The sequence below is a fragment of the Netta rufina genome (assembly GCF_964035555.1).
Source record: "Netta rufina genome assembly, chromosome: 2".
In the NCBI taxonomy this organism is placed as follows: domain Eukaryota; kingdom Metazoa; phylum Chordata; class Aves; order Anseriformes; family Anatidae; genus Netta; species Netta rufina.
The window spans coordinates 123501618-123528503 of record NC_140124.1 but is presented as its reverse complement, the minus strand read 5'-3'; the positions used below and the strand labels follow the sequence as shown (position 1 = coordinate 123528503).

Genomic DNA, 26886 nt, shown 5'->3' with positions numbered 1-26886 from the left:
TAATATTTTTCAGTCTGAATATTTAATTGATTAGTCTTCACTGAAATTGTGATGTCGTACTAAACTCTTCTGTTAAGATTTTTTTTCAACTTTACAACTGTAGTGAAACGTTGCTTACTTTTAGTATAACAGATTCTGACTAGCAGCAGTTACTAATACAAAGGTGTATGTGTTTGTTTTCCTGGATATTTTGACATCATGACATAGGAAATTAAGCCTTTATCTAATGATACAGGATCTATCACATCCTATTTCTAACAATTCACCAGGTTTTGTCAGTTAATGCAGAACAGTCAACTCCAGCTTTCATGGATCCTTTCATACAAGTTTGTCCTTTATGAAAAATGTTTTCTGTGTGTGAGAAACATTTCTTTCTCTGGTCACCTAACAAAATACAGGTAATTAGGAACTTCACGTTTTGTACTTGGAGAGCAGCTGCTTTTAAGCTATGTAAGGAATGAGTTTATCTTTACAATTGTCTATTTGCAGAGCATCAGGCAGCGAGCTGCAGGTTTGGAATTAGAATTCCTTTCACAGCCAGTTCCCTGCACTGCTGTTTCTGTGTTGGTTTTGAGCCATACTACAGTCGAGGAAACTTTACAGTAAACACACTGCATTGTGCGTAGTCCATAAAAGGTCTTGGGGGGGTGGCGAAAAAAACAACTCCCTAGTTGAATATAAAGTTTTTAATAGAGTGAACAGAAACGGTTAGTGCTTTGTCAGAGTCCAGGGTGTGGATTTGTCTGCCTGGAAAGGTGGCTTAGAGCAGGACTGAGCTGAGCAAAACATAATTCCCTGTTATAAAGGCTGCTCGATCATGTGCAGACTGGGAACTCAACTCGCTTTAAAACCCCAAACTGCAAAAAATGGAAACGATACAGATAAGGAACTGGTACATCCTTTAAAGGAAGGTGTTCTTATTTTTTCTGAGAAAAGGTGAAGTTAGAAGTAGAGCTCTGATTGCAGAAGGGGGAAGATTTATCTTTACTTGCACAGGTTGCTGCATGGCCTGGGACTGTCACCGGCATCATTTTCCCTGTTGCTCTTTTTTTTTTTTTTTTTTTTTTTTTCCCCTTCTTAGTGTCATTTTCTCATGTCCTGTGCATACATAGATACTCATGCTCTAGTAGCCAAGCAAGCTGGGTTAGTAGTCAATATTGAAGCGCATGGACCTGATGCCAATGCTGAGCGCATTGCAAGTTCAGGAAGTTTTTTCATCAACAGTCAAAGACGCCTTTTTGACGACAATTAAAGTCCTCTGGATTTAATTTTACTGGAGAAGTGTTGAATGAGCAAAATTTCTGTTCATAGTTTGGGTAATGTCTCTCTCTTCTTGATAGACTGCATTTCATTTTTTATCAAAATCAGTTGTCCTTTTTAGAAGCAAACCCTGAGTTTTTAGAGCTCTTTTCTATGGAGATCGGCATGGGATTGTACCATTGTCTGTTGTCTGCGTGCGCTATAGGCGTTTACTTTCACAATGTACAAGTCACCATTGTCCACGCAAAGTTTATTCGCTGGCTGTAATTGTTCTTCTGAAACACATTTCAGGGTAAGCAAGGAGGATAAATGGAGATTTTTTTGCTCATATAAAAAGAGACATTAAAAAAAATCCTTAATGTTATGACTGCCCGTCCCTCTTGCACGCTGTGCTTAGGCTTTAACCAGCAGGGTTTGCGTGGTTCACATCTCGTGCACTCTGCAGGGGTTTCAGGCCTGGTAACAGTAAGGTTTAGGTGGCCCCATAAACTGCTTTTCAGGTTGCCTTCTGCATTTGAGGTGTAAAGTGCTGCTGATGTCAAATTTATGGGGCTAATTTATGAGAAGCAGTGTACAGTGGGAAGTGTCGTTGTTGGAAACGTAATCAGCTGTTGGCTGAGCAGAATGGCAGTGCTGACAAGCCTTAAGCTCCCTTGGGAAAGGGAATGGTTGGCAGGGTGTGCTCACAAACGTTTTTGTAGAAAACAAGGTAGATCGTATTTGGGTTGGGAAAATGGCAAATGAGTAGCAAATAATTGCTTTTTGTCTTAGAATGAAAAAAAAAAGGGTACTTTTTTTTTTCAGGTGGAACTCTGACTTTAAAATACACCCTCAATTAAAGATCTTGGTATATTGAAAGTTTTAATGCTGTTTTTCACTATCTTTTAAAAATCTAACTGTGAGAGACTTTAACACATCTTTGTATCACAGGGCAGCTTTTAAATATATCTGTTCTGCTGCTTATTTTAGAGCAGTGATTGAAATGTTGGAGCCTAAAAAGAAATGTTGTTGTCATGTGACTGCTGTGCATTTATTTCTTATAATGAAATGTGTTTCCCGTTTGGTGGTGGATTTTTTTTCTAAGTTGATCCTTCTGCAAAACGTTTTCTGGTATGTTATTCCTCTAATTGTCATCTCTTTTTTTTTTTTCTCTTCCATTGGTTTTCATCTGTATTTCTTGCTTATCTCCAGCTCGCCACTGCTTCATTTATGTTTTTTAGCATGACAATGGTATCCCTTCTTGCGGGTTTTTGTCATATAAAATTAAAAATGAGAAATAACTTAGCCATTGACATCAAATACATGTTTAAACCTTTTCTGGAGGCTTTCAGGGAATAACCAGGATTGAGGTAGCATTTTGATAGCATGCTGTTCAATGCCCTACCTTGTTCAGCTGTCAGGGGGGATGGTTTCGTGGGTGTTTACAGACAGGGAGCGTGAGCCAGGGGTATTTTAGTCAGTCTCTTTCCTGTTTGGAGGGAAACTCCAAGCTGAAATCATGGGTTTGCAAAGGCCAAGATGAGGAAGCATTGACTTTTTGGGGGGCAACCTGGCTGTCTGGTTTGGGTTTGTCACTGGTGTTCATATTTTTAAATCTTTGCTGAGTTAGTACCTCAAAGGAAACAAATGCTGCCACAAATCTCCTTCAGTTCTGTGAAAGCCAACAGTAGGTCAGTGACTATGACTTAAAAAAAGCATAGCAAAACTGTTTTTTGTTTCCTGCATCAAGCCATCGAGTTTTCCTGTGTGGTGTGTGAGTTGATGGGTTGCTGGGAGAAGGTATTTTGGTCTGGGAAAGACAGCTGAGCATCAGAGGGACGCACGTCAGGGCACTTGTCTGGGAAGGACAGCGATCATCAGGGCCTGAAGTGACTTGGGAAACACAGCTGCACATTTAGAGGAGGCAGGAGAGAGGTATCAGAGAAACAGAAGCAAGGAAGAAGCTTTCATCTGGTAGAGGAGGCGAAAGTGCATTGCGTGGGTCTACAAGCAGAAAATATGTGACCTGGCTGTGCCAGTCAGACAGGTGCGGGGCAAGTCATCTGTGCACAGCTGGCAGTGCCACCATGCCCTTTCCGTGAGTAAACAGAAGAAACTGTAGGTTATTGTTGGGCAAACCAAATCTCAAAGTAAAATACAGCACATCCAGAAAGTCTCCATATAGCCAGGGAAGACAAAAAATACTCTTGTGGGATTTTATGGAAAGAGAATATTGTACAAGGACAGTCGAAAAAATGAAGTTTGGGTGAATTGAACTGTGCTGGTATGCTTTGTTTCTGTGAAACACACCTGGTGTCAGTACTTCAAACTTATATATGCTGGGTTTTTTGTTTGTTTGGGTAGTTCATAGCTATCTTCATGGATACAGGGGACTGTTAAAATAACTGTTTTGAGGAATAAGGTAGATGGATACTTACATGCTACTTCACATCTTGAGTGTAAATGTAAAAGAGCCCCTAAAAATAGGCCTGTCAAGTCCCAGGAGTTTGAAATACCTGGCAGAACTCCATTATTGATTTCCAATACGTCTCAGGACACTGAGAAAACTCCAGAGGACGGGAGGAAATCTACTACTGCGCCAGCGGTGTTAAAAGGCTGAACGGGTTGACTTAGGTAATTGCTGGGGGACTGGCCTGCTGTTGGTCCTAGGCAGGGCAGCGGAGCAGCTGACACAAATGTGAACAAAACTGCCAGTCAGCAACAACTTGAGAAAGATTTAATGTCCCCCTGTCCTGTCTCCCCACCCTCAAAAAAAACAACAAAAAAAAAATTCTACTAGGTTAAGATTTTAGAATAAATCAGAAGGAACCTCCTCCACGTTTGTCTTCTGTAACTCCTGTGTTGTTCAGTTCTTAATTTTACAAAATAAGAAGTAGTAACTGTCAAACTGGTAGGAAACATTTTGTTTGAATTGATAACATTTTATTTGAATTGTTAAATGTTGACAAATTTTGTTCTGCCCCCCCATGTTGCTTCTTTTCACTGTATCCTAGCTTTAAGGTACCCTTCTTGGTATTGGGGATTTTTCTTGTGTTTCTTTGTGGGCTTCTGGGTTAGATGATGAGCGTTAAGTTGGGGGAGCAAGAGATCTTAAAAGAACTTGAACTCTTGAGAAACATGAGCTCTTGCTATGATGCTGTAGCTTTGAAGCCTGGATAGCAAATGGGAAGGTTCTGCTGACTCCACACCTGGTACAGCTTTTAGAGTAATGTTACTCCTGGTTCCAGCAGCGTGTGGATTTTATTATCTGGAGGCACGCTTGAAGAGCTGCATAGGGAGAAAAAAACCAACAAAACAAAACACAGCCCAAGAGTTAAGTTTCTTAAATCCGCTGCTTCTGTTCCGGGTAGGAAAACAGTGGGCTGGTTTTATGAGTATCACGTCCTGTTTTGGTTTTCCCCCTAAAGTGTGTTTGAATTCGAGGAAAAATTGTTTCAGAGTTGTCTTGCATCTGGCTGTGGGAGTTTGTAAAATGCAGTCCCACTGGATGCTTCCTCTTAATCCAGAAAAAAAAAAGGCACACTTGATTTCATGGGAATTGTATGAAATAGTGCTTCCGCTCGTAAGCACAGTCCCAAGAAGCTTGCTTGCTTATCTGTTGGGGAGGTGCTGTTTGAGGTGGGTGTGCACTCGCACACACACAATAACAAATAAAACTTTCATTTTGAGAGGGAATTTCATTTCCTTCTTAGTCACCTGCCCACTGATCTTCCACTCTTCAAGGCTGACAAATACCGACAACTTCCTGAACTGAGCGATTGCTGCTGCACATGAGTGTTTATTCTGCAAAGCGGGCCACTCCTAGCTTCTTTCTAAGCTGTGATCAAACACACACTTGCTGGTGAAGGATCCCTAAGCAGTAATGTGTTTGATTGCAGTGTTTGATTAGATTTCTAAAATACCTCCTCGTTCAGTTGTTTTAATCTATGCTATCCTCCTGTGATTTGGGGGGATTGAACAAAAGCACAACTTTTCAATAGCATCTTGGGGAGACTTGAAAAGAAAAAAACTTTGAAACAGATTTGCACTTCACCAAAGTCGCCTTTGTTTTCTGCAAGCATATTGCTCTTGTGTTATTTAATTTTCTGCTAATCAGAGTTCGTTCTAATTGTTTTATCTAATCAGCTTTTTTTGTGTGTGTGATGCATGTCTTTTGTATCACATATTTGCCTTATACTCCAGATTTTTACTGTAAAATTACATACACGTACAAACAGCTAAATTTTACCAAAACCAAGAGTTCTTAGGGCATCACTGATCACTGGCATGACTGCTGTAGACTTTTCTTTTATTGTCTTGTCTTTTCTTTTTTGTTGATTTCAGTTCAGAATGTATTATTTTTATTCCCCCCCGACTTTTCTGGTACCCCACGCACTACGTAAACTAATCCGGTATGAGATTGCATGGTTATTGATGTTACCCCATTTACTACTTAGGTTTTGTTCAAATGTGCAATGTCTGCGGTCTACTCCTTAATCTTTTTTCATTTCATGTATTTCTTGGGTCAGAAAAAACAGGAAGATATTCTAAAGAGAATTGAAAATAATATAGGTTTTCATGTAAGCAGGGTTTATTCAGTCTGTGTTTTGTGCCTGTTCTCAAGCACAAAGGGAGATAAATATGAAAAAGGTGATCCATTGCTAATGCAAATTCTGCACTCGTCTTCAGCGCTTGCTGTTCTGATAATCTTAACAGGTTTTTGGAACGTTACTCTGCATTTTGCTTACAAATAACAGTGCGACTAGGTGTGTAAATACTTCATGGCAACAGATTTCAGTCAGTGCTGGATACAGAGAAGCTTTACTACTTTTTTACTTGGTGTAAATGCAGGGATCTCGAGCATCCATGAGCACTGCAGATGTTTCTGAATAACCAGGAATGTTTGAATAACCCCTGTGCTTCAGGATTGCAAAGTGCAGCTTTGCAGTTAGAGAGAAACTGGGGAGAACATACATAGAGAGTTTTAAATTGTGATCAAAATGTTGGGGTTTACTAGGAAAATGTTAAGTAACATTTCGTTCAGCAGAGCTCAGCTGTCCAGGTACAGTTGAGGTATGCTTGCACAATTGTAAATCAATTCTGCAAATTAAATACTTAAGAAATCATTTTGTGATATAAGTAGGGTGGCACTTGTTGGATTTCTTTGATGGCTCCAAATGACATTAATTTTAAAACCGTGCTACAAATTAAAATGGCTGTACTTGAACAAAAAATTGTATTTTTAATGCAGGTAATAAGCATAAAGCAATGGTAGTGGCCATTGAAATCAAGATGTTTTTTGCAAAGGTGTGGTCCTGTTGTGTAAAACATAACACACAAGTGCATGCCTCGCACACAGCCTTTCAGGTTCTAGCAGTGTGTGTGAAGGTCTGGATGGTGCTGTTGCACATACCAGGAGCTTTGCAGCTGGCATAAAATCAGGTGGGTTTTGCAGGGGCTCAGGAAAGCTGGAAAATCCAGTCTGAACTCAGCGTGCTTCATTTGGCTAATGGACCGTGACATCTGCAAGAATGCAGTGCTGGATCTTGTGGGGTATATGGGAAAGAGGATAGGAATTAATTAACTTCTGTTTTCATTACTCTGAAATGGAAACAGAGCTTTATAACTGCTATATGTAAAGCAGCTAGAATAGGACAGCCGTGTTTGCATAAAATTCCAAAAGCTGGGTAAAGATCGCCTAAGTGCCTGAGAAGCATGATTAAAATTTTCTTTAGCTGCGGTGAATGAAACTCTTAAATGTTTTCTCCTCGTAATTTAGGACATGACACTTTCTTTTGTGTGCTTGTGTGCTCAAAATTACACATTTAAATAGATCTAGACTGCTTAGAGATTTTGCGGTGAAGAGTTTTCTTCTTTGAAATGCTCTCTCACGCTTGGCACAACTATGGGGAAAATAGACTGTGATGGTTAGCGGTTTGGAGGAGCTGTAGGATTGTGCCTTAGAAGCAGAAAGGAAAAGGAGATAAATTTGACCTGCATCCTAGAATCTGTATACTTCAGCTCCTGTCAGAAATGACATGAAAATTCTCAACATTCCTTTCTTTACATTGAAGGAGAACCAGCTCTTGGGCCATTTGTTCCCTGTTCTCCATTTCACCTGAAAGGAAAAGCTGAGGTCTGTCTGCGTGGTTGCTCTCCAGTCCTTCCAATGATGAACCTGAGGCAGGTGGCACTGCACTGAGATGTTTCCTACCTACCCCTAGAGTTTCTGTTATGGATCTGGGTAGGATTCCACTTGAATGACATCCTCCAAACCAGAAAACCTCCTCCTGCCTCAAGCCTCTCTGTGAAACTGGATCAGAGGCAAGGCTGGGGTCAGAGTGAGGCATCTTCACAATGAAAGGAAGGGTTTTTCTATGGAAGAACAATACAAGGATAATTTTGAGGAGCTTTTTAAAAATGTTAGTAGTTCATCTACCTTTTATTAACAATATCTATTTAAAAAAAAAAAAAAAAAAAGCTTGAACAGCAGAGATTAGATATAATCTAATAGATGTCTGTGATGATCCACACTTGTATGCATTTGATCCCAAATAGACTGCCTAGAAATAGCCACTGAATTATGCTCTGGTTTCTGAAATATGAGGAAACTTCCATCATTCTTGCAACAGCAAATAGCTAGAAAGACCAAATGCCCTTGTATAACAAAGACAATGATTTTGGAAATTCTTTTTCTAGTTTGTAACAGAGTATATTTTATCTTGCATGTGACAAAGCCTTGAAAGAACAAGTAGGAGGGACACAAACTCAGTGCAGTAGAAAGTGTAGGTAATTGCTGTTACACAGAAATGCTACACGTTTAAAAAATCAGCTGTGCTAGTCAATGCAAGCATAGTTTGTAGCAGTCATTTATTATGAACTCGTGGACCCAGTTAATACTGAACTGAATGCCTTAACAGTTGTTCTTCATGGCTGCAGTAAGCAGGGGTCAAAGAAGTACTTCACTGTAAGACAGCATACAACGTGGATGGACTTAACAATACCGTGTGCTGGTGACCTTTTGTAAGTATTCTTCCACACATCTTCTGATCTCAACCTGAGAAAAGAAGGAAAAGTCGTCATATGAGTAGTTGGCTCAATTTAAGCAGCCTGGACTTCCGAAGTATTTCTTTGAGATGTGAATGAGAGATAGGAGATGGGGAAGTAAAGGTTCCATTGTATTAATAATGTCATGCATATGGGGCTGGAATGAAAGGGGCGACACTGGAGCTTTCATGGCGCTTCCATGCTCATATTCTTAATTCTCGTGTTCATTCATCTTAGTCTGAGCTGCTTCCTGTATCAAAATGTAATGAGGAAATCACAGAATCTTTAATAATAGCGTGATCGCTTTGAAAGCTTCGTTTGAAAGATCTCACTCACATCAGGACTTTTGATTTCAAGTTTGAGCTTTCAACTGCAAATGGGAATTTTTGCTCAAGTGAAAATTACAGAGCTGGTATGGCTGTGGCCTTTTTTGGAGGCATACCAGAGACATAAAAATAAACTTCAGTCTGCACTTCTTTGTTATTCAGTATATTCTTTTCCTCTTAAATGTGGTTTGACAAAGTTTATAGATAATCATTAAGTTATGGCTGTCTTGTATCTCTGGAAAAGATGCTGTTATGCTTTTCATGTGTTTCAGAGCCATGGCGAGGGGGGAATGGCAGAATGCTTTTTAATTAGAAGTGTGCCAGTAGCATAATTCATGTATGGACTCTCATGTGACCTTTACAGTTTCAGTGCTTGAAATGAGTAAAAGTCTTGCAGCATCATTTGTTTTGCTTCTCATTTTTTTCATTCCTACTTGTAGATTGCTTTTGAAGTGAGCAGGCCACTTAATGGGAACTGTGCATTTTGACCATTTCTGAAGGTATCGTGTAACTTCATTCCAGTCCGAAATGAAGAATAGAAATTCTGGGACTTTTGGAAATAGCTAGTTTAAAAGGCAATTTAAAAGAACAAAAAATTTCAATGACATCTCTACAGCGGGAATGGTTAAAAATAAAATGTAGATCTTCCCATATTTCAAAGGGATCTTCCAGTTTCATTCTAGCTTTTCCTAGCACTTCACACTGCACAGGATTTATTGTCCTAGGTTGTGTCTAGTCTTCAACGATTCACGCTGTTTGTTGCTTAACATTAACAGAAAGGTATGGGAAACCTTCTTCTAGACATTGAAAACATTACAGCAAATGACTGCCCCTGTTGTCAGGTCGCTATCTAAAAGCAGCTCGATCAGTTTTGGCTCTGGATCTTATTTAAACAAAACAAAAGGTTCTGAAGAAACCCATCAAAATAAACAGCTTCTTTAAGATAAGTATGTTCACATGCCTGGCTTGGAATAATCATCATTAGATGCCAGGGTTTGTTTTATTGCATGAGCCTAGTCTATATGCTTATTGCACATATTTAATAACTTGTGTTGATGGAGGGGACATGGCTTTTCTTACCTTGGGTAAAGTGTGAAGGTGTACATAACAGTAGCTTGTGGTAGCTGTTTCTTTAAAGTATGGATTAAGAACGGGTCATCATTGGTATGCACGTGTGCTTACTCCTGAAAGAAACTTTCAGAACGAATGAGGATGTTTGACGGATCATGGTACCTGACAAAGTATTAATGAAGAGGTGGACTGTGAAAAGTGGATGTCTGGCTTTTGTGCATGCTGCCAAATGGTCCAGAAACAAGACCAAGAGCATAATGATGGTCTTGTTCTCCTGCAGCAGCAGCCTGTCCTTGCCAGAATGAGTACAAGGCATTAGTAAAACATTTATTTTAGTCTTCAGTTGTGACCAGTGAAGCAAATATGCAAAGCAGAAAATAACAGAGAAGTCCCAAGAAAGACTTTCATAATTAGGTAACTATGTCAAAAGCAAATGTATGTGCAGTTGCCTGTGAATGCCAGACGTCTTTAAAAATGGTCACCTCGAATATCAGCGGTTCTAAAATGAGATGCTATCTTAAGAGGTCAGGAATGTGGAGGGATTATCTATGGAAAAGTCTGAGTTATGCAGCGTTAATTATGTGGGTATGAACATTTCATGTGCTGTACTTTACAGAAAGCTTAGTCATATTAGGTAAATAAATAAACTGCAGTTACAGGTAACATTGAACAAGCAGCTCTCGAGTCCCACTCGAGCAGGAACTGGTTCAGGATGTACCTTCTGGAGACCTGGTCTGTAATTGTGAGCCTTCTCATCGTGACATGCTCAAGTGTATGCTAAAATATCCTCAAATCCAGCTTCATAGTCATGAAAACGACACATTAAAACACATCTTTTTATTTCTAAAAAGTAATAAAGAATTGAGGGCACTTGGAAGGGAGCAAAATGTTAGCAGCTAACAGTGATTCTTTGTCATGTGCTTTGTCAATGCTTAGAGTAACTGTATACCAGCTATTAATAAAAGCTTATGAAAAGCCTGTGATAGAGTCAGTATGAATAAATAGCAAGAAAAAAATGGACCTATGTCTGTACAGCCTGTAGATGATGATAACATAACAGAAGCATACAAGGAATATAAAGGTTTTAAAGGGAGACCAAAATCTACATGTATTTTTTGCCTTGTTGTATATGGAAGCTGAGGAAGCTTCTCACAGAGAAATTCCAAGCAATGAGTTAGAAGAATTTTCCTAATTAGAAGTTTAATCCAAAAGTGCTAAGAGAATAAAAAAGCTGGTAAACCTCAAGAGCTTTGGACTGGCAAATCTGAATCGTAACAAAGAATGAAGCTGCTGGAGAACAGAATGGTGCGTGTGCCACAGTGAGGAAGCATCAGCACATACTTCATGGGGGAGACCTTACCATCACGGACCTGTAAGGCAGCATCAGCGAGTGTGTAGATAAGCATGTGGTAGTCCAGTTGTACAGTACCCTCAGATCCACTGAACCATAACCAGGTTGCTCAGCCACGGCTCTTGAAGGTACTGAGCTGCTGGGGAGTAAACGTGATGTTTTCCCAACCGAGTGGTATTACAGCTCCGTAGAGGTTCGTGCTGTTTTGGGGTGAGTTGTGAGGCGACAGAGGTTGACAAAAGTAAATATTTCCAGGAGCAAAATCAATCTGTTGCAACCTGTAGTTGTGTTACACTGATCCATTTGTGGAGAAAATGGCAGGAGTGGTGATAAATGCAAACTAATCCATCCACACAGGAGAGGGGAGGTGGAAGGAGGTTTGCTGGTCTAAATTGTGTGCACGCACGGGCTCTCAGTAAGACTTTTTATCCGTTGGTGGAAAAAGAATTGGAGTTGCTGAGAGGGATTCAGTGGAAATATTGATTCCTTTTTCAAAAAGACAAATAGGAAAACAAGAAAGAAAAAAAAAATGAAGCTGTAAAATGGCTTTATAAAGATATCATGTATTCCATACGTAGTTCTGCTCGCTGCTGTCAGCTGAAGAGATGGTGGAGTTAGAAAAGATGCATAGGAGGTCAACAAGAATGATCAAAAGTATTCCAGAAGGTATCGAGTAGACTATGCCTCTTGCTTCCTGGCATTAAAAAGCAAGGAAGATGGAGGTAGAGGAAGTCTGTGAGATTGTAAGTGGCACAGACAAGAAGGGAGAATGGTTAATTGTAATTTCTCATTATGCAGGTATGGAGAACCTGTAAAGAACTCAGCTTATTTAAGGTGAAACAAAAAACACTATTGCCTGCACCTTCTAATTACATTGATCCCCAAAGTCGAAATGGCTCAAGTGATTACAGGGAAACTTAGCAGGGGTTGTCAAACCTGAAGGAACCGTCCTTGTGCAGAAGAGCGTGAGCCAGGGGTGGCTTGGTGCTGGTAGGAGGGGCAGCTGCAGCATTCTTGCCCTGCTTTCATCATCCGCATTTCCTTAAGCTTATGCTCTTGGCTTCTCATGGCAGCAAACTACAGGTTAGTTGTCAGGGGGTTAGGAACAATTTGCTGTACTTGTATTTTTCTGGCCAATCCAGTTCACTGCCTTTAGTTCTGGTTTTTGGGTTTGCTCTCCCAGTTTTCAGAGTTTACGACACCGCTCTGCTTATGCAGCTCATCAGACATTCATTGGCTGGCAAGCTTAATTAGTTGCCATTGTGCCTCTTATTTGAAATTTACGCTCCTTTAGCTCATTACATCTGCAGTCTGTGGTGAAATAGCTTTTGAGCTGGGTAGAGCAAAAGTTCAGAACTGTTGTTACTAAATCGTCTTTGAGTTTTTTGTTGTTTTATGTATTAAAACGCACGCTTAACTACAAAGGAAAGAGTGTTTTGTTAGCTAAATGTATTCAAGCTCCTGCATGAAAATTCCTGTCTCGTGACATGCAATTATAGTAAAAACACTGCTTTTCTGGGAATGGCATCATGAGCTGAAGGTATACTAATTCTGGAATGAAACTTTGCATGTAGGTGTAAACAGCTGTGTTGTATCTGAAGCAGGAAGAACAGGATGCTTGTGTAATGCAAGGAGAGCTGAAGTGGTGCAAAATATGCTACAGCTTCATTTTCTAATTAATACTTCATCACAAAGTTTTATTCTTAAATAAGCCAACTACATAGGTGAAATGATCTTTTTATATATATATATATATATATATATATATATATATATATATGACTTTATCTTATATAGTATTGTATTTGCATAAAATCCCGCATTTGCAGCTGTAATGTTGTTGTTAAAATGTTGGGACTGATGCTAAAGAAAAACTGAGGAGTTGGCTTTGTGACTTTAATGCACGTTATCTGTCATTTGTTCTTCTGCTCCTGTGTTGTTGGTCCTGTCACAGGACCATAAGCTCTTGAAACAACTCAGTTAAAAAGTAAGGTGCTGAAGGTTAGGGGGTCTTCGTGTGCATCGGGTCTGCCACATGTCCCTGACTGTCCTGGTTGGCTCTGTGCTGCCTTTGGAGAAAGGCTCGGCAAGTCCTACAGCACACCACGTGGCTTTCTCGGCTGCTGATTGCTGGGACAACCTGCCTTACAAGAGGTTAGACAGCTTATGTGGAAGCACACAGATGGAAATATCTTAATATCAAACCAGATCCTACCTTGAATAGTTTGTGTTTCTGGATGTGGGCTCTGTTAAGTGATTGGGATGATATTTCATTCATCAATACACACAAAAATATTAATATCAATTGAATTTTAAGAGTTACTCAGATACGTAAGAGAATTGCTTCTGTTGAGCCTTTTATTTATCTCACTGTTCAACTGCAAAGGAATACGGATGAAGTGTTCTTGTGTAACAGAGGTATTTTAGAAAGGTATAGAGCAAAAACAGAGAAATGTTGATTGTGTTGAAAGCAGGGCCTGAGATTAGATTGAGGGCTGTCTCAAGCAGTAGTGTATTTGCAGTGGGGCACTGCCACTTCTCTGGGCAGCCTATTACAAAAAGGTAGGAAAGTGCCAGCAGCGCATCAGCCTATGCAGAAATTTCTCTCTCACAGGGATGTATACAACAGAAGACACCAGCAATTATATTACACATGGGTGAGGTAATTTCTTCCTATCAAGTCTCTGATTTTTATATTTTTTTTTGAGTCAAGCTGCTTGTGTTTGCCTCCTTTGAGCTTAAAAGGTCAGACTTAAAGATGATCTTCAGAAAGAAGCAGCTCATTGTGTCCCTTCAGATGAAGGATGGATTCGGAAGCTTCTGTTCTGTGTGTGTTTGATTTCAGACACGGTTTTCAGACAGACAGAAGTGATGGGATTGAAAATGTTTTCCCCTATTTTTAATGTAATTTTACTTCTGCAAAATTTGTTTCTGTCTCTCATGTTTGTATTCTGGCAGAAACTCATGTTGTTCAAAGCAAAGTGTGAGGGATGTGCTTCAGTTTTTGATGTTAAAAACGAGGGAAAATAGCCTACTGTATTAAGGGAGAAAAAAGGTCTGGCCTGACATAAGGAGGGACAATGTGGATTACCATAAGCTCTCTTTCTGTGCAAGAAATTGTGCTATGTTTCTGATAGCTTTCACCAGGAATACCATATAAACAATTTGTATATTTGCCTGCCGTTACAAATTTCAGTTTTAACTTCCAAAATAAAAAAAAAAAGTATATGTTGGTTTTGAGTAGATAGGCATATTTTTCATAAGTTTATCAGGATGCCTGATAAACAGTGGAAGAGGCTAGAAATATATCTTCTGACTGCAGTTTCAGCCCTGGTCTATCTTCTGAATCAAACTATTAGTTAAATGTTTGTGGTTTATCTTGTGCTCTGCTGCATTAAAATTTCCTCTCCAAGCTGTAGATTAGATTAGGCACGCATTAAATAAAGAGGTGTGTATGTGTGAAATTGTGTGTATATATATATATATACCTGCACTCGAATTTTGGAGGGATGTATAGCCTGAAACTTCTTTTTACTGTGAAGTAGCTATATTATATTCAGTGCACGAAGGAAAGTATAAAGACCTAGATCCAAATTAATTTCTTAAAAGATGCATCAGAAAAACTGAGGGATTTCGATTTCTCTGAATATCATGAGGGCAACGTATCAAGCTGTTGTGGCACATGAAGAGTTGTGATTCATCTCCTCTAGAACCAGGCAAATGTTGCACAATGGTAAACAGCAGAGGAACTGCTTAGCAGGACCTCTTAGGTTTCCTGCTGGCTTTGAGGCAGCGTAAAGCCAACGTGTTCAGAGAGCGTCTGCAGTCCTGCTCTTACACATGGCACAAGCTGGACTTCTGCTGACTGAAAGAAAATCTTCACACAGATGAAGTGCTGAGAAAATCGATAGAGGACTAGATGTTTTTGAGTAATTTCTCTGTTTTCCCATTGATAAATACATTGAGGAACTAATGCATCACATCAGTTGAATCAGATGAGCATTTTTTTTCCCCTATACTGTCATTTTTAAGTGTACAAACAACTCTAGCGAAACCTAGGACAATTATGCAGTATTATAAACCATTAAATTCTGTCACGGCCTAAGGCTTGTTTTTTTCTTTCTTTTTTTTTTTTTTTCCTCCTCAAATTTGAAACCTAATTTTGTGAGTAGATGAAGTCTTTCTAGTGGAGTTAGGTATTTCCATGAGCCTCATACACACAGAGTGCTTTATAATGTTGTGTTGAGAAGATGTGGATATAATGTCTGTCCTAAGTTTCATTTCATTGAAGACATAATTATGTTGATTTATAATTCCAATTTTATAGAAGTTGTAATTCTTAATTAGTTTCTCTTAACTTGTTATGGGTTAGTTAGACAGCACTTACAATTCTTGGCAAGGGTATTTGAAAAGTCAAATCAATTATTAAGGCAGAAAAGCTGCTTATTTGTCTCAGAAGACTTGCAGTGGTGTTCCTAGCAACTTGGTACTAGGTAAGAGAGATGGTAACCAAATTCTCATACTCTAATCAGTGTAATGTATGCTATTACACTCAGTAGAATTGTGCTTTCTTTAAATTACAGTTACTCCAGTCTAATTGTAGTATATCCTTTCATCAGACTTTTCTAGGGGACTGTCTTAATTTGGTTGTATCTCTGCAGTATTTTGTCCTCCCATATTCCATAGTAAAGAAATAAATTATCTCCCTCGGCACACATTTCCATGTTTCCACGTTGAATTTAGTTTTCTGTTCTTTCTGTGATTTCTGTTATAATTAACACCCCACATTTCCCCATCAGTAGCAGCAATCCTGGCTAAAGCACTTATTTTCTCTTGTGTTTTTACCTTCAGACACATGGTAAAACCAGCTGAAGGAACAAATCCAAGTTTAATAAATAAATAAAAAAATAAAAATAAAAAAATAAAAGTTGAACTTCAAGTTTAAAACTTCATCTTTTACTTTTTTAATACAGCATAACTGTTTTGCTTTTCAACTGGTAAGGGCCCTGTGTAAACATGCACAGAATCGTACTGCCGTATTACAGCTGCTGCAGTGATGAGGAAGGTCATGTTACATAAAGCAGCAAAAAGGTTTGTGCCATTTGATGCATTGAACAATAGTCTTAAATTTTTCTTTCTGAGAAGTCTTTGCTTGGCCTGTGTAGTGTTTTGATTCATCTATACACAATATGTTGTTTAGTTTAAGGAGGAAAAAAAATATTAAAAAAATCAAAATATCTGAGGGGACTGTTTTCAGACTGCTACTGGCTTCTTTTTTTTGTATAGCTGTTGCTGTGTTTGTGTGCTGGGGCAGAAGCCTCCGGAATGAGGACTTACACACCTCACAAGAACCTTAACGTAGTATGTGAGAAAGAAGACCCAATGAAAACCCAAATTACCAAGCTATTTAAGCCTCGTGCCTTGGCAGCGATTGTGTAAGGAGCACGCAGTTAGGAGGAACCGCCTTCTTCAGTGGTCACCCTCTGTTGGATTGGGTAAAGCATATTGGGAAACCGAGCCTCTCAGCAAGATCTTTTCTATAATCTCGTTAGGTGCCTGGATTTGGTAAGAAAGCAAATTGCTTGCATATTAACCCATCTTTTGAGCAGCTTGTGCTGCCAGTTCTGAATGTGAAACCAGGGTCTGGGGGTAGTGGGAAGAGATACCACAAAGGGCTGGAACAAGGTGTAGTTTAAAGGTGTGTGCTGTTTGATAAAATAAAGATCTGTTGCTATCCTCTTAACTGTGTTTCAAAGATGTAAATAAAATCTGCTTCCATGCTTTGATTTTGATCTAAGAAATTTCTTTGAGGAGTGAAGACCCAAGTTTGGATACTGCTGGGAGTTTCCTGTGTATTTAAGAAAAGATGGGGACTCATAAATTACTGGAGGGAAGCAGAGGGATTTGCTGCTACAGAAAATGAGCTTTTCTGCCACATACTAGAAATGCTAGTGAGTGCAATTCAGTTATTCTCGGCAATGCGTGACCTACATCTGTGTCCCCCTTCCCTGTGAAGAAGAGTGAAGCAACTTGAGTTGACACTATTTTAGACTTGGGGCTTAGCAAGTAGAAAGGTTATTACAGAAAACCTAGTCCTGAAACACCCTGGATTGAACTATTCTGAATTAATTTTAAGCAGAAAGAGGCCAGTAGAGTAGCTTCTTCTTTTGAAGAGATTTGCCAGTGATGCTCTGTTTGAAAATGTCGTACGTAATGACCCGAAGGAGTAGGTAGTGAGGTTGGCTGCATCGAGACAGGTCGAGTTTCTGAATTTACATCAGTTGCATGTTCCCAAATGATAACTATCATGAGCAATGGAGCTGAGAGCTTGGTGCTGTCTGTATGAATGACAGTCTGTAAATGAAGTTCAGAAGATTGCTTTGCAGATGAAAAGCCCAACAAGGACCATCAGACACAGTTGCTGTGTTTTGAGTTGCAGATGTGAAAGCAAAAAAATACTTCAATGCGACTTGCTGCAAACCTCCAACAGATCAGAAGATAGGGCATAGGACATGACAACACACCATGTTCCTTCCTTATATTAGCTCTTGCTTTAGAGGGTTAGTGCAGTTTGAAGTTTAAGCACCTCACCTGTACACATTTTTGTGTTCCTATGTATGTGTGCACACATACACATTCTTACATCTCTACACACTTCAGAGGGTACCACTCCCTATATTCTAACCTATCGAGATAATCTGCAGTACTTCAGTTGGTTCGAGGTTTCGGGGTTTTGTAAGAGCATGGCAAGGAGGATCTACACTGAATTTCATCAAGAGTTGTCAGACTTGAAATATAACTGGTGTTTGGAGCATTTCTTAAATCGTGTGATTAATTGGTGCTTCCTTAGTTATTCCCTCCATACCTGTAAACATGAAATTGGAGTAATAAGCTGTGATGGAAAGCAGGTAAAGTGTTCAACTGTACTCTTATGTCTGCTTTGCAAGTCTATGCAAGAACTACTTGCTATTTATTATGTGTTTGATGGCCTCAATCATATGCTGGATGAAGACCATAGCCGTGACTTGCTTAAATCTGCACAGAGCTTTGCTCTTTTCTGTCCTCGTACTGTAGCCGTGTGAGCTGTGATCTTGCCGAGGAGACAAAGGAGAGAAGAAAGAAAGTTAATGGACCACAACAAATAACAGCAGTCAGAAGAGCAGATGCATAAATAAAATAAATCTGAGGGTCTGTGCTAAGGTGTGGGCTCAGGAGTTTGAGGGGAAACAAACAAACATGGTATCCTACAACAGGGAGAGTGCACGTAGTTGAAATTCACACTTTGGTCCTATGTATGTATCTCTATCTGTATTCTTTCCACTCCTGTTTTTCATTAGGTTAAGGTTAGCTTTCTAGGTTAAAACAACAAAAACTGCACCCCTGAAGGTCCAGTGCTGCTATCAGCCTCTTTGTGGACCCCCAAAATAGGACTTTTGGCCATTGCATAGTCTCTGTGTTTGGGAGGATTTGGGGGAAGGGAGGAGGTGTCTGCATTTTGGAAGGTGTGATAGGGAAAGCTGTTTGTAGGGCTTACAGGAGGACAAATTGCTATGGTGTGTATCTTGGGAATCCCATTTAAGGAAAAAAAATCAACTTTCATTGTGAATAACCATCTCTTGAAGAGGGTAAAATACAGATCATTTTGGTACTATCTTCCTATAATGAATTTGCATACACTTCTACCAGATTTAGGGAGGTCAACTTGATTTGATCATCAGCGAGAACAACAGTGTTGTATTAAACTGTTTAATTATTTTATGGTAATTTGGAGTCCAAGTGAATCTTTTTATAAAGCTTTAATTTTTTGTTTGCTATTTACATACACTGAAAGAAATTAACACTGCAGATAGATCTGTTAAAAGTTACTGGAAGAGAATTATTAAAAGCTACTGGAAGTCTAGTATGCCTATACAATTAAAAAAGAAATGGGAGAGGAAAATAACATAATCTGTATGCCAATTACTACTCTCCATACATCGTCAGTGCAAGAAAACATGTTGGAACTGGAGTAGTTCAGAGGTAGGGAGTTAGTTAGAGACTGTCAGAGCAAGAAAAGTGGTGAGCTGGAAGCCTGAAGAAGACTTTTGTGCTGTCTGTGCTTGACATGGTTCATCTCTTAGCAAATCCTCAGCTATTTGAAAGACCTGCAGGGGGGTTAAATGTTAGGAACAATGTTTAGGTAAGAACAAGTGCCAGATTTGCTACACATACCTTTACCCGTGCTCTCTGTTTTATCTCAGACCTACTAACTTGGCAGAAATGTCCCATGGAGATCATCCGCGAGTCATCATTGTCCAAATGCAAGGGATCTTGAGTTAAAAGTGGCTGGGTGTTTCTCTTGTTCTATTGTCTGGACTTCTCAGTCCTAATTATTTTTTATTTATTTTTTTCTGAAGTCTGTTGTTGACTTTCAGGAGTTAATGCTTCCTTACTTCAGCTGAATAGGTCAGAGAATTATTTTTTTTGATACTGCTTGAAATAACTGAGTAGCAGATATCAAGAAAAGAAACACATTTTGGATGTATATCTAGAAATATATTCTAACATCCTATTTTGAAAGAAAGAACGTTCAGTATGGGCTGCTCGGATTTTTTTCTCTTTGAGGGAGAGGTTGAGGGGGAAATTTCTTCACTCCCGTTATGTTTATACATCTTCTGTGAGTTGAAACTTGGTAAAATTTCTTTAACTACTATCACCATATATATTGTAATCATATTACATAGTTGGGATGTCATTCATTAAAGTTGTCTACAAATAAAATTTTATACTTTTTTATTATTTACAGTCTAGCTAACTTTATCTTGTGCTTTCATATTGACGTGTACCTTTAGACTGCTTGGTCGTTGAGGGCTTCCATATACCCAGACATGAAGGACAATTTCAGTATTATTAATGATTAAAAAAAAATATGTGGGTTTCATAATCCTCAATTTCCACAATGTTTTGCATGACACTGGAGACAATCACTAATACCTGCATAGAAGGAAGCAAGCCAAGTCAATTCAAGCGAAGCCTTTAATATTTTAATAGCTTTTTTTAATGCAGATATTAATATAATTTAAATTTCTCTTTGCTGCACATTCCTTGGATCTCATTCATGTGCTTTGACTCAAAATAAATGAATTCAAATTGCTTTCTTCTCATGTTAATGTTCTATGGCATAAGTAATATGAACTCCAAACATTGACTTGTTTCCTTAGAGGACTGCATTCAGCACTGCTTTGGCGAGCTCTATCTTCTGGTTACTCAGGATGGTTACAATTCTTTAAAATGCCACTACCCACTATCATCAGTTCATTATGTTAATAGCTTTTTTTTTTCCAGTTGTAATAGGGTTATGAATTTCAGTAATTTCCACGCACTTTTGGCATTAAGAAGAGTTGGAAATTCCAATTTTTTCAATGCTAAGTGAAAGCAAAGCTACTTCTACCTTGCCCCAGTGAGCATAGGAACAGGTGTGTAAATTCAGGGTGTGATTTTTTATGAGCCAACAGTTTTTCCTCCAGTGGAAATACAGGATGTTTCCTGTTCCAGGTGACTTTCAGTTAGGTAAATAAGCTTGAATTCTGCTGTTTACTCTAAATATTTGTCTTCAGATGTACAAATCTTTTTAGAATTGACTTACACATGTGCTTCTCTGGCTGGCAAAATCACTTGTTTGGAATATGGAGTTGCAGAAACATAGCATGTCCTTTTGTTTTTGATGTGAGAAGTCTGATGTGAGAATGGAAAAATGTGTGAGAAATGTATTAAATGCTTCTAAGTGTATGTGTTTTTTTCTGCCATCGTACTGTGTAATGAACTTGTGATGTACTTTGCAATTTTACAGTAAATAGTTTGCTCTTTTCCAAATAGCAAGATTCATAAGCTCCCAGGGCTAACAATGACCATCCATGACCTCTGCCAAAATACAACTGTAGAATATTTAAATTTTACATGATACTGAAGGAGAAAATACAGCATATTGAGGTATGCAGAATGAAGAAAGAAATACAGAACTAGTTTTATATAGAAACGTGGAACTTCAAGATAACCTGGAGGAGAGGGGTCCATTTGAGATGTCGGAGAACTGAGGCACAGGAACCCAGAGAACAGCCCGGTCATAACTGAATTTCAGATGGGAATTGGAGAAGAGCTTCGATCCTTCTGTATAGCCAAGGTGTAAATCATCCATTGTGCCAAATCTGTGGGGCAAACAGTTGATTAGTTCTAAGTTGGAGTTTGATCAGCCTTATAGACAGGTCAGGATGGCCCACAGCACCTGCTTGACCTACTTGGCCCATTCTGACCTTGGTGCTTAGGTGTTACCAGTTGTCATTACAGACATAGTTGTTGATAAGATTAACTGATTACAGGGCATTAAAGGGAGAAAACGAGAAACTAGGTGGTTGGGGTGGTTTGGTTTGGTTTGGATTTTTAGTAGAAACTATTAACACTCTGAAGAGGGCACTAAAAATTATCACATGCTGAAATAGTGAAGTTGGAGTGATGAGAACGGAATAATATATATTATAATAATATACAATAATCTAAGTTCTTAGGTCTTTTCAAACAGTTCAACAACAGTTTTCAACCAGTGGTGATAGTCTAAGTGTAAATGAAATGGAACATTATGTTGAAACTTGCACTACACACTTTACCTGCGTTGTGGCATATTTGATGTATACCATTGCAAGACACTGCAGAATAATGCATCTATTTAATCAGCTCTCTTTTCTGTGGGCAAAAGCCACAATTCTATTGATTTTGTGAAACAGCTCTATAAAGAGGTCTTTTTGTGGAGCTGTGTATGAAAGTGAGATTTCAGGAGGGATTTATTTTGATATTTCTACTGCACTTCATTTCAATGCCATAAAATATTCTGAGCTGTGATACCCACTGTGTGTTTTCTGTATTTTTATCACAGGTAACGCAGAGACTCTGGAACCTGTAGTCTTTTTCTATGGTCTTCCTCCCTTATTCTAGCATCTTATATCTTCTCTTGCTCTTCCTTCTCAAAATGAATGGTGATCCTCAGGCAATAAGGTTTTCCAGCCTTTGACTCCACTCCTTCGTGGTTTTGTGTGTATGCTTTGGAGAGGGAGAGAGCAAAACAAGGAAGCAGACAATGTTTTCACAGTTGGCTCCTCTCTCTTTTCTAGATCATCTGTAGGTGTTTTTGTTGTTGTTTGTTGTTTTTTTTTTTTTGGGGGGGGGGAGGGAGAGGAGTACTTTTTTACATTACAAAAAATATCTCGGTGTTTTGGTTCATCTGCCATTAGTAGATTATTTAGCTAGCATTAAGAATTGTTAGTTTTCTTCATTGTAATCTGTTTTTCTGCTGATGCTCCTCAAATTTCTGTATGCTTCCTATTTGATATGGTTATTACATGACTATGAAATTGTACAGTGATTGACTCGTGTTTTGGTGCGGAGAGGTGAGGGGAGCAGTCAGGCAGTGATGGAAATAAGGGTTTCCCCACTCTCAAGGTTAAAAGTGAATTCAAAGTCTGATACCTGCCTCATTAAAAGCCGTGGTATCTTGTCATGTACTTATCAGCCATTTAAAATCTTTTAGCCTCCTGAAAGAATTGCTGTTGGCTACTGTAAAGAACCTTTGTTTTTATTTAAGGTTATGTAACCTGTGCTTTCACATTAGAGTGATGCAATGCTGCTTGAAATAGCAGTAACATTTAATTAGATTGACACTTGCAGAAATGTTTCCCTTTAATTGTAGTATACTTCCTTCAATTGCAAAAGCTGCTGTTTTCTGTTACGAATTGTTGTGACCTATTGTGAAGACAGCCTCTTGCACTATTTCAATAAATAATAGTGATAATATGTTAGTGTATCAGCAGTACAATGAGGGTTGTAATCAGTTGGATTTTTTTTTTTTTAATTTTAGTCATGTCTGCAAGTAGTGTTATGATTTACAAATAAGAGATTAAATTCAAATAATCCCATGTAGCACCGCGATGAAAGCCTGCTGGGTTTGATACATTCTTTTAGTTTAGGAATAAAAGGACTCAATGCAAAGAGAAGCCACTAATTCTCATCTATCTTTTCATTAATGTTATTTCATGTTTCTGTTTGCCAGCGGCTGTCTTTGTTCGTGCAGTGCTTCCAGGGGAAGAAATTTGTTTAAGTAACAGTTGAACACAGGTTTTCGAACTTGCAAAACTGCCTGGAGGAGCTGAACACTTGCCTCTTGTCACATCTGCTTTAAATAGTACAGGAAGAATATTTGCGCTTAAGATGTGCTTTTAATGAAAAACTATTATTGTGCATGGGGAAAGGGAGAGGCTGGGGACACACAAGTTTAGCTGAGAGCTGGCTCTCTTCCGTAAGCAGTTTTCACACTTGTTTAACAATCATAACTGTTTCTATTCTGAAAACTGGAAAAGTTCAGCTATAATTTGTTCCTTTCCTAAGGGCAAGTAGTCAGCCTAAGGGGTGCAGCATGCCAACGGTACGGTGCAAGCTGAGCTGCTGAAGCAGAGCTTTGCATTCTGGTGTTTGTGGAAAGGAAAGAACACTTGATTCCTTATGTGTTTTTTGATTTATCCTTTTTAAAGGACTCAGTCTTTATGGTTTTTGATTTTACTTATTTTTAACTGCTTCCTTTCTTAGAAGAGAAAAAAATCCCAAACTAAATTTCTAGAGAAGATCATGGAGTTTTTGCCTTTCTTATTTAAGAAGGGTTTTACTACTGCCATTTGATGCATGGAAGAATACTAATACTCATTTTCCATCTTCAGTTTTTTTATTTTTTTTTTTTTGCTTTCTCTAAAATTTTCTGTGTGTCTGGCTTGGTTCTTTGTTTATAGTACAAATTTGAATTGATTCTTATTATAGATTATTTGGCTTCCACTAGCAAATACATAAGTAACTTGCAAATACATAAATATTTGTGTTATCAATAAAGACTAGTTGACTCTTGTACCTGAGTGACCTGAAGTAAAACTGTTGCATAAACTATTGTGTTTGTTTCAGATTATTAAAATATGATAAAATTGTAATCTGAAATTTAATCTGTTTTTGTGTACATTGAGGAGGTGCCCCCTGAGGCTCCCCTTCTCCAGGCCAAGCAGTCCCAGTGTCAGCCTCTCCTCCCAGGAGAGGTGCCCCAGTCCCTTCACATCTTTGAGGCCCTCTGCTGGCCTCTCTCCAGTAGCTCCATATCTCTCCCGTACTGGGGAGCCCAGACCTGGACACAGTTCGCCAGGTGTGGCCTCCCCAGTGCTGAGCAGAGGGGAAGAACCATCTCCCTTGTCCTGCTGACGGGACTTGGCCTGACACAGCCCAGGCTACCTGTGTGGCATGGACCCACCACCACCTGGTGTTCAGCTTGGTGCCACCAGGACCCCCAGGGCCTTCTCTTTGCAGCCGGGTGGCTGGGGCCATTCCTCCCCACGTGCGGGACTTTGCACTTCTCCTTGTGTTCCTTCATGAGGCTCTCGTTGGCCCATTTCTCCCGCCTGGTGGGGTTCCTCTGGATGGCAGCACATCCCTCTGGTATATCCACCGCTCCCTCGGTTTGTGTCATCAGCAGCCTTGCTGAGGGCATGCTCTGCCCCCTCATGCAGAGCATTAATGAGGGTGTTGAACAGGAGCAGACCTGGTCCATCCCTTGGGGTGCACTGCTGGTGTCTGGCCTGCAAGCAGGCTGTGTGCCTGATGGGCCTTGCTGTTCAGCCGGGTTTCAGTGCGCCTCACTGTCTGCTCAGCCAGCCCAAACTTCATCGGCTGCTCTATGAGAATCTTACAGGAGACAGTGTTGAAAGCCTTACCAAAGTGTAAGCAGACAATGTCCACCACTCTCCCTTCACCTGTCGTTTCATCATAGAAGGTGATGATCAGGCATGGGTCCTCCTCATGAATTCATGCTGACCACTCCAGATCACCTTCTTCTAAAGCGTCTAAATTTTTGTGTTGTTTTCAATGTGAGCTTAATCTTAAAAAAAAATAAATAAATATGAGGTTTTAAAAGAGTGGTGCTGTTAAGTCTTCTGTGTGCTCAAATTAATTCAAGCTCAGTACTTGAATTTCTACTTCAGTGTTAAGTGTCTGTCCCCTACTGTTCAATGACACTAATACCGTGTGTTATCTTACAGCCAGAATCTGTTAATATTTTGCTGGCATTATTAAGATTACTGTCTAAGCAGATCATTAAGATACCATTAGTTTCTGTTGTGCACTGTTTCATTTTGTGCTCTGAATAATAAGGTATTGGGCAAGAATCTGCTCAGTTTTGCCACTTCAGTTGAAAACTTTGACCTTGGAAGCCATTCTGCAGTTGTACCTTTAGGTTGGCAGTGCAGTTTGTTGGACAGACTTCACAGAGCATCACTTCTGGGTGTGAATGCTGAGGCAGAAGGTAAAATAAAGATGCAAAGACACTGGAAGGGAAGAAGAGGGCTTCTTTCTGTTGGTCAGAAGTTTATCTTCAAGTGTGTAAGCAGATGAAGCTTCATAGACTGGTAGGAAGGTGTACTTTCCTGAAACTTTGACTGTGGATTTTTTCTTCTATTTATGATTGTTACATGTTGAGGAATATTAGATAACTGCAGTATGGAATTACTTGCATTTTTTTCCTAGTCCTGGATAACATGGATTTGAACTACACCCAGACTAGAATTTCTCAGCTAAACCACTGGCTTGCTAACCACTGGGTGTTGCTGGGGCTAAACAAGAATACCAATCATATCAAAAATAATGCTTAGATTTTGGGTTCGTGTCCACGGGTTATGTTCACTTTCTTTACATTGAGCAAGTCTGTTGGTAAGCATAGTTGGCGCAATGCTAGTGATTTGTGGTGAACAATCAAACTTAGGAGCCTGTCTTTAGCAAGTGAAACAGAATGGATGTGTAAAATGGTAAACTGTACACAAACATAGTGTACTTTCGCTGTATGGGAGCTTAGTTTGAAATATTTAATACTTTTTTTGTTGTTAGAATCAATCCATGCCACTAGTTCAAAAGGTATAAACAAAAATCTGTGTGAAGTGTTTGTTTTAGCTGATTGTGGTTTTGCATGTTTGAGAAGCATTTGATGTTAGAATAGATTTCCTGAGATCATTTTTAGAACATTATATATATATATATATATATATACACACACACACACATGCACACACACACACACATAGTCATGCTTGATTCTGTAGATTTTGTTATAAAAATGTGTTCCTACAGCATTGGAAATCCTAGTCTTTGTAGACTTTCTTCATATGATTCATGTGTTTTAGTAAACAGAGAATGCAAACACGAGTACTCTTGAAATGGAAGATGTTTCCTAAAGTCAGTTTCAGCATTTTTAAACTACTTTTAAAACATATTGTAGAAAGGTACTTAAAAAGTCTTGTCAGCAGCATTAAGCTATTAGTCTTCTTGTTTAATTCATTATAACACAGTATGAAATAGAGGTGCTTCAGACACTCTCCCAGCTCCAGTTATTCGGTGTCTACAGGTGTTTAAAACCAAAGACAATTATTAGTCATGAAGGGCTTTAAGTATGAACCAGCAGTGGTGGTTTCTTTATTGTCTGTAAAAATCCAGGTTTAACAAGTGGTATATCATGTAGATGAATAGTTTCAATATTCAAGTTTTCCTCATTTTAAAATACCTGAACTGTGAAAAGGGGGGAGGGAATTACGGAGGCCTATTAATCTAAATATGTTTGCAGAAACATTCTGGGGACGTGGTGTTTAGCTGACATGACTGGATGCAAGCTTAAATGTTAAGTTTGTAATATAGATCTGTAAAGTAGTTTCTATATAGTTTGCAACGTGTGCAATTGAACAGTAGAAACCTGCACAAAACTGCTTGTAACCTTGTATGTACTGTTGTAAACTAATCCTGTTTTCAGATGAT

The 26886-nt window shown here is 39.1% G+C and overlaps 1 protein-coding gene across 1 annotated transcript in view; it reads left to right on the top strand.

Moving 5' to 3' along the window:
* The window catches only part of ARFGEF1 (ARF guanine nucleotide exchange factor 1), a 91079-nt gene that overhangs the window by 2657 nt on the left and 61536 nt on the right, over nt 1-26886 (top strand). The window lies entirely within an intron of this gene.